We start from the raw sequence: 7,908 nt of genomic DNA, 5'->3' as shown, positions 1-7,908 counted from the left end.
TAGACACTGAAGAGCAAGTTTCAGAGTCTGACGACATCCATTTTGGTCTTTTCTTTCTTTCCTGTCTCTTTAATGGCCTCTTGCTTTCTTCATGGATGATGTTCTTGATGTCACTCCACAACTCCTCTGGTCTTCAGTCATTAGATTCAATACGTCAAATCTATTCTTGAGATGGTCTCTAAATTCAGGTGAAATATACTCAGGGTTGTACTTTGGCTCTCTGGAACTTGTTCTAATTTTCTTCAGTGTCAGCTTGAACTTGCATATGAGCAACTAATGGCCTGTTCTGCAGTCGGCCCCTGGCCTTGTTCTGACTAATAATATTGAGTGTTCCCATTGTCTCTTCCCACAGATGTAGTCAGTTTGATTCCTGTGTATTCCATCTGTCGAGGTCCAAGTGTATAGCTGCCATTTATGTTGGTGAAAAAAAGGTATTTGCAATGAATATTACTCAGCCATAAAGAGAAACGAAGCTGTGATGCATGCCACAATGTGGATGAACCTTGCAAACGTTATGCTGAGCAAAATAAGTTATGTCTCAAAAGGACAAATACTGTATGATCTCACTTACATGAAATAAGTGTATATATAGAAACCAGAGATTATTTGTGGTTACCAGGGGTGAGAGTGAGGGGGAAAGGAGCAGTTTTTGCTTAGAGGGCATTAAGTGTATGTTAATGGTGGTGGAATAATTTGAAAAATAGCAATAATAGCTGCACAACGTGAAGAATGCGATCAATGTCACTGATTTGTATCTGTAGAAATTTTGAATTGGCGAATGTTTTGTTGTGTATACTTCCACCATAAAAAAAAAAATTTTTTTTTTAAAGTGACAGAGTGAGGTTCATCTTTGTTGTGACCTCATCTCTCCCATCAGGGCTCTGGATCACCATGCCCCAGTTACCCACCCACTGCCTTGACTATCCCAGGCCCTGGGCAAGTCACCTGCCAGCTTTTCCCCTATCACAATGTCACTGCCCTGCCTCAGTTCCTTCTAAATGAGCTAACTGTCGACTATAGGTTAATGTGTTTGGCCTGCTAAGGGTCCTACTTACATTTTAACAAGACAGCTATAGCTGAACTCAAAGGGATAATTTTAATGCTAATAATAATCACCACCACTTCTTAAGTGGTTAACATATGCTAAGTACTTTCAAGACATTATTTAAATCACATTAGGCCCTGGAGTTAAGTTGTAATTATCTCATTTGTATACCAAAGGAAAATGAAGACATGGGAAGCTAAATTATCTGTCCAAGGTCTCGCAGCTAGAGGAGCTGAGTACCATCCTGTGCTCTAAATGGCTCCACCTCACTGCAGTTTAGTCACCATGGAAGGTCACCGAGGGGGAGGGCTGGACATCTTGCAGCATCCTTCAAACCAAAAGAACAAATCACCTGAAGTCTCACATTTGCATCTGCCCATATTTCTTCCAAAATCCTGGCTGAATTGCAACTTTTCTGGCTTTGGTTTCCTAGGCTGAAAAGTAGGAGAGTAACACCTGCCCTGCCTACCTTAGAGGCTAAGGGAGAATCCCAGGAGATGATGAGTGAAAGCCATCTGTTAGCTTTCAAATTCTACACAGACGAAAGGCATTCTTCTTCTGCTTGGAGCGAGTAGTCAAGCACTCTGTCTGATTGTAGGTTCAGTGCTGTTCAACCCATTAATTTATAAAGTTTCTGAGTGCAAGATGTCAATTTTTAGGAAAAGCATTTATGATCTTGTTTCCAACTGCCTGTGCTTTTTTGCCTTTTTACATTCATAAATATGACTGTTTACATTCCAACATTTCTTCTAAGGAAACTCATTTTACGTATTTTCTCTGAATTGTGCTCATATTAACAAATAAATCAAAGGTATCAAATTAAAATATTTTTATTTCCTTCACTGGGATGGATCACAAAGTTGACATTTTTACTCTGAGATAGATTTAGAAATTGAACAGAAAGAAAAAAGTCAGTCTATAAATACACATTAATTGGAATTCCAAATAAAGCTGATAAAGCTCCCTCCAAAAAGAAAGCAATGGAACCTCACTCTAACACTGTCTCTACAGCCTTCCTCTGGGAATAGCCATGTAGGTGAGGCTGCTTCGGGGCAAACCTCTTGTGGGCAGACTTGACACTCTGAGAAGGGCAATTCCTTGGAGAGCCATTTCATTTATTCGGTACCCTTCCCACTTGGCCACAGATAATTGGACAAGAAGAGGTCCACTGAACCGGGGGCAGACAATCTATAGATTAGACAGTTGTCCATGGTGCAATAGGCATGATGTGAATTTCCTGGATCAATTAAATCCTCTCTCTCCAAAATTTGAATGTCGTTCCACAGTGAGAGAGCTAGAAATAGTAGTAATTGTTGTTGTTAACTGCCGTCAAGTCAGCCCTTGACTCAAGGTGACCACGTGGACAACAGAACAAAACACTTGTGGATCAGACCATTATGATCCATAGGGTTTTCATTTGCTGATTTTTAGAAGTAGAACACCAGGCCTTTCTTCCTAATTCATCTTAGTCTGAAAGTTCCACTGAAACCTGATGATCATCAGAGCAACAAATGAGCCACCAGTGACAAACAGGTGGTGTCTGTGCATGAGGCACATTGGCTGGGAACCAACCCAGGGTTTCCCACATGGAAGGTGAGAATCCTACCATTGAACCATCTAGCCTCACCTAGCAGTTGGTAGTGGAAAGAACAGAAGAATCGCAAATTGATAATGCAGATAATATAGGGGAGGAAGCAAGAGATTTGAGTAAGAAAGAATTCTACAAGAGTCAGTATGTTCTGGTGGTTGAGAGCACTGGTGCCCATTCCAATCCTGGCCCAACCACTTACTAACTCCATGAGTTTGGACAAGTTGATTCTCCTTCGTTTCTCAGCTCTGAGATAGGAACCATAACCCCATCTCGTAGGGATGTGGTGAAGGTTAAATGAGATAACTCAGGTCCTTGCCATAATACCTTGCACATAATAAGCTATTGCTATTAAGCAGAAACCAAAAAGACAGAGAGGAGAAGGGGAGATGGTTGGTAGTTGTAGAACCAGAGACAAAGAGAGGCTGTCTTATTATAGTGATGGAAAATCAGCAAACGTAACAGTAGAGAAGGCAGTGACAACAGTCTTGGTGTCTTTGAGCACTTACTGCTGTGTAGGGTTTTATCTTAGAAAATTAGTAGAGAGATACTCAGGTTTTTCATGCATAAACTCGTTTAGTTTATTGCAAGGTAGTCATGACAAAACAAACAAGTTAGACTTTATAACATTCATTCAGAACCAGAGAATCAGAGCTGACAATCACAACATTAGTTCAACGGTTACAGTCCAAATCTTTAGACTTCAGGCCTTTAATGAGAGGTCTAAGAAGGAAGGTGTAATCACAGCTCAAATTTGGTGGAGGTCCCTCATAGCTAGAAGCCAAGGTTGACGGTGGCAGACAAAAGCTCAGTTGCATCTCTGCCTTCTTTCAGTGAGTGAGCAGAAATTTAGGGTTAATATGTGAATTTGTCACCTTGGCTCCACACAACAAGGGCTAGTGTGACATCAAAGACTAGTATGTTATGTCTTTTCTCTAGGGTTAAAGAACAGCCAAATGATGCATCTTCTCATTAAGGTTAGAGATTAGGGATGTTGTTTAGATTTATGTTGTTTTCTTGTGTCACAGCATGCCAGGTCAGAGTGAACTTAAAGGTTGTTTACGTTCTTTACGTACTTTACATCTATGTTTCTATGTCTAAATTCAGAAATCTTTCTAAATCAATTCCTTGTAACTTACAGCTTTCTAATAACTTATAGTTAATGCTAATGCCTCCCTCACAAATGTAGACATAGTCTATTTCTAAGTTCATATCAACAGTGTTTTTATATATGTATTTTGAAAACATAATAGAGACTTATACCTTATGGCATTTGAGATCATTATAAAAACATACAGAACATCTATGTATGAGGTACCGTGGCAAATATTTTTTGTGTATTCTTTTACTTAATTTCTCAATATCTCTATGAAGTAGGGAGGAATGCCATTCAGCTGTAAGCACTGTATGGCCATAGCTGTTATTTAGAACCAGTGTCTGTCCTGATTTTTTGACATCTTCTTTCTAATTGATTGGAAACCCTGGTGGCATAGTGGTTAAGAGCTATGGCTGCTAACCAAAATGTCAGCAGTTCGAACCCACCAGGCATTCCTTGAAACCCTATGGGGCAGTTCCACTCTGTCCTGTAGGGTCACTATGATTTGGAATCAACTCAAAGCAGCAGGTTTGATTTTTGTTTGTTTGTTTTCTAATTGATTGGTGCCATGTTTAATCATTGTTAGATACTTTGATTATTTAATCCCCATTACTTTTTTATCTCTATTTCACAGATGAGATAACCAAGGCTGAAAGAGGTTAAATAACGTACCCAAGATCACACAATGAGTACAGGGTAGAGACTAGACTTGAACCAACATCTGCTTAATTCCAAAGCCTGTGGTTGCTAATGGACCGATTTTTCTCTAATGATCACCATTTTCTTATATCTCTAAATTATTTAGGGGGACATTTTACAAACTTCTGTCTCTGGAAGGTGTTATGTAGTTTTCTAATCTTTATAAATCATGTAACTGTATTTTAGAACAAAATGAGACTACGTAAGTAACGACATAGAATGAAACTAAATAAAGCTAAAATGAAACTACCATTGCTTTAACTAAGTCCCTTACAGGTTTTGTTGTTGTTTTGGTTTTTAGTTGCAGTAAATATACATGTAACAAAATATTTGCCATTTGAACATTTTTTTACACGTACAGTTCAGTGACAATAATTAAGATCATCATGTTGTTCTGCCACCACATTATCCATTTCCAATTTTTCCATAACCCTTAACAGAAGCTCAGTGTCCCCTAAGCAATGATTGTCCCTTACAGTTTTAATAGAATGTTATGGAAGTTTTCTTTTGAGGCCAATAAAACTGTACTTGGAGCTAGAGCATCCTCACAGGCAAAGACATTTGAGATGACGTCGTAATGCCATGAAACGTCCATGCTGGACAAAAACATTCTCACAAAACGATACTTTAATGGGGTAAGTTATGAGCTTGGTAATAACAGCCATCTAGAAAACATTCTCTCGAGAGGAAGACAAATCTGATTTCAGCAAGTACATGCTGATCACTTCTTGTGAACCAAGTATTGGTTTGGGTGCTGGGGACAAAAAAAGATGAATCGTCCTACTCTAAAGGACTCCACAGTCCATCCAGTAGGTGAGGTGAACTTGATTGTGGGTAGACATCAAGGAAATGCTAGATGAAAATCCTACCACTGATGAGATTCACACTTTAATTTTAAAACTTTCTTTTAACTTCCTCATCTCTGTTCTGTTATGGTTCTCCTACAAGCTCTCTTGCCACTAGTGAGGTAATCACTGGGGTTGTTCATAAATATTCAGGTTCTCCTTTTGGCACATGATACAGCTGCCCTTCCCTGCCCCTTTTGAAGTTAAGCATGGCCATGTGACTTGTTTTGGCCAAGAGAAGCTGTGTGGAAATGACATACATGTGCAGGAGGGAAATGATATGTGGAAGAAGCCAGAGGACGATTTCCCACTTCCCCTCTCACTCTCAAAGCTAACATGGAAACAGATGTCAAGATGGGTCCCTAGGTGGCTACACTGATCAGAGTGCCCTGCCAACCTACTCTGGACTCATGTTGTAAGAAATAAACCTTTGTAAGTTTCGACCATTGAGATTTTGTTTTCATTACAACGTGTCTTGGCCTGACTGATCATGCAATTCCTTTCTTCCCTTTTACTTTCAAACTGGGAATGGCTCTAAAGTTTTGTCCTCATCTTTTTTGTTTTGTTCTTTCTCTGCCTTGACTCTCACTGTGTGATCATCCCCTTGGGGACCTTTAACTACCACTTTGAAGTGATGCCTCCCAAAGGACGCAATACTCTAGCTAACTTGTCAGCCATCACCTTGAACTCCATTCAGTTCAATTCAATGAATTAAGCTAAGCACTCTATCCTCATGACACTTACAGCACATCAGGGAAGACGTTAAATAGGTGATAATAGGTGTAATTACTTTTAATTTGGACTCAACAAATTCTTAGATGCCATCCAGCCAACCACGACTCATGGCATCCATAGAGTTTTCATTGGCTGATTTTTTGAAGTAGATCACCAGACCTTTCTTTCTAGCCTATCTTAGTCTGTAGGCTTCACTGAAATCTGTTCACCATCCTAGCAAGATTCCAGCCTCCACTGATGGATGGGTGGTGGCTGCATATGAGGTACATTGGCCAGGAATCGAACCTAAGTCTCCTGCATGGGAGGCAAGAATTATAACACTGAACCACCACTGCTCCTTAAACAGCTTTATTAAGATATAATTCATGTATCATACAATTCTGTTAAAAAACAAATACGTCACATTGATGACTAAGGTGCACCTGACCCAAGCCATGGTATTTCCAATCTCCTCATGCGCATGCAAAAGCTGGACAATGAATAAAGGAAGACTGAAGAACTGAGGCTTTTGAATTATGGTGTTAGCAAAGAATATTGAGTATACCATGGGCTGCCAGAAGAATGAACAAATCTTTCTTGGAAGAAGTATAGCCAGAATGCTCTTTAGAAGTGATGATAGTGAGTCTTTGTCTCACTTACTTAGGATGTGTCGTCAGGAGGGATCAGTCCCTGGAGAAGGGCACCATGCTTGGTAAAGTTGAGGGTCAGGAAAAAAGACAAAGACCCTCAAGGAGATGGACTGACACAGTGGCTGCAACAATGGGCTCAAACATAGCAACAATTGTGAGGATGGAGCAGGACCAGGCAGCTTTTCATTCTGTCGTACATAGGATGGCTGTGAGTTGGATTTGTTGGCACCTAACGACAACAACTCCACGTCAGTGCTTACTATATGCAGATACTATGCTAAGAACATCAAAAGCACAGTCTCATTTATATTCCCAATTCATTCATTCATTTATACATTCATTCAGAAATATTTAGCAAGTATCTATAATGAGGGAAACATCCTACTAGGCTTTGAGGACACAGTGATTAACAGAAGAGATATAATACTTGCTTACAATCTAGTGGGAAACTCAGACATTAATCAAACAATTATATAAATGTACAGTTGCAGACATTACTAAGTGCTATGAAAGAAAAGCACAGGCACTACCTGCAGGATTTTACCTGGTGTAGGGGACAGATCCTGGAAGGTTTTCCTGAGGAGGTGATGCTAGGCTAAAACATGCAGATTAGGTAAAAGTTAACCAGGCAAAGAAGAAGGAAAGGAGCATGGAGGAACATGCTCTTTTAGATTTCCTTCAGGCGGAAGGAGCAGTATGTGGAAACGCATGGAGAAAGTATGTCTGAGGAGTACTACAAAGGAGTGGCCCATCCCACTATGGCTGGGTATAAAAAAATATTGCCATCAAGTCGATTCTAACTCATGGTGATCCATGTGCTTCAGAGTAGAACTGCACTCCATCGAGTTTCCAATGGCTGTGATCTTTCAGAAGTAGATCACCAGGACTTTGTACCAAGGGATCTCTTGGTGGATTCAAACTGCCAACCTTTTAGTTAGTAGCAGAGCACTTATCCATTTGCTCCGCCCAAGAGGGATTAGAACTAGTCAGAGAGGTCAGAGAGGACCCAGAGAGGTATCAGTAGAACTGAGCTCTAAGAGTTTACCAGGCCAAGAGAAGTTCAAAAGTTATATCAAACCCCTGTAGCAGAAGGGAGCATGGCAAGAATGAAGGACTGAAGAAAGCAGGGAGGGGTGGAGAAAGAGATGAGGCTGAGGATGTGAGGGGATGCAGATCTCACTGGGCTGTGGGAACCTTAAAAAGAAGTTTTAGATTCATCCTAATAATAATGAGAAACCAGAGGAGAGTTTTCAACACGATATAAGAGAAGG

This window comes from Loxodonta africana, chromosome 4, assembly GCF_030014295.1.
Source record: "Loxodonta africana isolate mLoxAfr1 chromosome 4, mLoxAfr1.hap2, whole genome shotgun sequence".
NCBI lineage: Eukaryota > Metazoa > Chordata > Mammalia > Proboscidea > Elephantidae > Loxodonta > Loxodonta africana.
Note: the sequence above shows the minus strand (reverse complement) of the source record.